The sequence below is a fragment of the Mchenga conophoros genome, linkage group LG1, assembly GCF_057382185.1.
Source record: "Mchenga conophoros isolate Kocher_MC1m ecotype Shallow Benthic linkage group LG1, M_conophoros_male_GT1.1, whole genome shotgun sequence".
Classification (NCBI taxonomy): Eukaryota; Metazoa; Chordata; class Actinopteri; order Cichliformes; family Cichlidae; genus Mchenga; species Mchenga conophoros.
In genome coordinates, this window is record NC_140526.1 from 33,166,380 (window position 1) to 33,169,295 (window position 2,916).

General features: G+C 36.7%; 1 long non-coding RNA gene across 1 annotated transcript; it reads right to left on the reverse strand.

Moving 5' to 3' along the window:
- Positions 1-1,097: 1,097 nt before the first annotated feature.
- Positions 1,098-1,843, reverse strand: LOC146583665 (uncharacterized). The gene is made up of 2 exons (XR_014893172.1): positions 1,738-1,843; positions 1,098-1,159 (listed from the first exon to the last, which is right to left on the reverse strand). It is a non-coding gene; the product is annotated as an uncharacterized LOC146583665 (long non-coding RNA).
- Between the last annotated feature and the right edge of the window lie 1,073 nt (positions 1,844-2,916).

Consider the following 2,916-nt stretch of genomic DNA (forward strand, 5'->3'; position numbering starts at 1 on the left):
GTCTGTCTGCTTCTTCACTTCTACGAGTGGGATTCACTATTTCGTGTTTTCCTTTTCTTTGTACAAATACTTTAAGCCAGATTAGCTAATAAAAAAAACTACTATTCAGGATGGGTTGGTTACATTATGCAAATACAAGCTTATGTGAAAAGTGTTTTGAGACTCTGCACTACAGCAGACTGTTTCCAGTGTCTTACACTTTAGTTTACTGGGAATTGTGGCTGTTGCTTGAAACTGTGATGTAGCATTGTGGAATTATTTAGGTGTGTATTTATTTTTACTTGCTAATTTGTGATACCCTTAGTTTGCCACCCTTCTTTTTAGCTAGTCTCCACCTGTTGAAAAGAATTTGCTATTTTTACAGTCTAACTCACATTTGTATGTACCTTAAAAAACTGCTGTTGTTGGAAGGAACATGGTTGAGAGCACCAGGTGGTACCTGAGGGGGTCGGCTGATGATGGTTATGTATCCTGGTGCTCATGGCTGCCAAACATTTAAAGGGCTGAGGGGCTATGTGAAATATCAGGGTTGGAAGGAGAAAATGCTGGGGTGTTGTTGTAAGGATGAGTTCTAAAAACACACACAGCAAATCCAGCATGTCCAAATTAACACTGTCGGATTTGATTTCAACACTATTAAAGTGTCTATATGGGTCCACACCAGAGAGTGTTAATTTAACTCTTTTTGGAGAGTTGGTACGTTAACTCTGATTTAGTGTTAAACACCAAATCTGTCTGGAGTTGATAATTTAACACTTGGTGTTAAGAGTTTATATATTAACTCTCAAAGAGTATTTTAGTTTAACTACGTAAGAGTTATCTTCTAATTCATTCTAAAAAAGCGGGAATTTTACTGTTCTGAACTTCTAGAAATTTCTTTTGGAAATAAACATTTACTAAAAAGACGCAATGGTTTTTGAAAAACATTTATTCTGAACTGCGCACCACAATTTCAAAACATTTTCTGAAAGATGTAACAGTGTACATGTTCTCACTTTCATTAGAATTTTGTTTATCAAAAGGTCTGACATGGTAAATGCAAATAACAGCGTTCTCATCACTTATTTCTTCAATACAATATGCATGTCCTTCATTCATCACTTTGTGGAACTTCAACGCACTTCTGCTCTCCCCCATATTCCATCTTCACAAGCATATCCTGTGCGGAGATCGAATAAAAATTCGTTGACACTAATTAATGGCACAAATAATCCAGTAAACAATTGCAGCACAGTATAAAAAAAAAAAAAAAGGAATCCTCTTTGAGCCATTACTTGTGTAAAGTATTTTCCCAAAAGACAAGGACACAGGCAACAGGTAATACTGAACTAAATGTAAAACCTCAACCTTTTTAATTTTTACCTAAACCGTGTGCACAAAACTCTGGAGGGATCTATGCTAACGTAGAATCCAGTCAGGACGTCAGCTACTGCTGTTCGCTCGCTTTTTTTATGGGCGATCGTTTTCAGGCTTCAAGTAGCACCATTATACCAACATTTCACATTCTAGACATTGTTTTAGGTGTATTTGACCAAACGTTTGACTGAAAATTCACATGCAAGCTTTTTTTCAAGGCTGTGGTATTTGCCCGCAAACAATACCTTTAGCTAAAACAGAATATGCTATCACCGAGCAACATGGCTAATGCCTTTCACACAGCTTTGTCTCAACTCCAAAGAGCCACAGAAGTAAAAGCTCATAATAATAATTGAAACAATCTTTGAAATAATGACTTACCAAGCATGGCAAACAACTCAAATATGTAGAGCAAAATGTTCTGAAACGGCTTCACTTCAGCTTCGATTGGAGCCTATGGTGCTGGGGGCGGAGTCTGTGAATTTACTCTATTAGTGTCATAGCCCCTGTAGGAGTTCAGAGTTAAGAGGTCAAGAGTTAATGTTTCCATTGTAACCCCTCCAGATTTGACAGAGAAACACTCATTTTTAACACTCGATTTTAACTACTATCATTTTACACCTCAGAGTTACATTAAAAGAATGTGACTCTGCTTAGAGTAAAATTAACTCTACTTTTGCAAGAAGACTATTAACACCAAAACATTTAACACTTTTGAATTTGCTGTGCAGAAATGTTTATGGAATAATTTCCAGAGATCAAGGTGTCATCAGCGCAGGTAGCTGAGATTGCTGGATACAGGTCATTAGGATAAGCATGAGACCCAGGCTAGCTTGGAAGGACCCTAGCTCAAAGCAGCCAATAGTCAAGTAATCTCTAACCCCTGCTATATTGGACTCTGGAGTAGAAGTCGGCGAGGTTATCTGGATGCAGTAATATACTGTGAAAGCTGAAAATTTACATATGCTGTCATGTACCATGACCTTGTTTGCTTTGTTTCCTTTCCTGAAGAATGCGTTCTTGACAGTCAGTCTTTCACTGAGACCAAGTCCAATGATGTTTTAGCAACCAGTAGATTCATCAACTGAAAGGTTAGATGTATCTGCTGCTACGCAGAGAGGTGAGATGGAGTCATTGGTCAATGTTAAGTGGTGTAACAAACAACAAAAAACATTCTACTGAAAATGATCGGTACAAATACTGGACTGAAAATGAGTGAAAAAGCAGCCAGTGTCTAAAGAAGAAAAATGTTAGACATTTATAAAGCCTGGAGAAATATTGCTCGAGATGACTTTAAAATTACCAGAAAGTCCAACTTCTTGGAAGCAAAAAATAAAGGAATGGGAAGTTGCTCAAGGCATTTTCACTGTTCCTAGAGATTTTCGTGGTTATTGGGTATCACATTGTTTTGTTTTGTTTTGTTTGCCAACTATGAAGTACACTTTATTCTTTTACATGTTTGAAATAAATCCTTTTATCTATCAATCAAAGTAAAAGCATTTAAAAATTATGAACTCATCAGATTTCTACCACTTTATTTATTTTGGGGTAATTACTTTT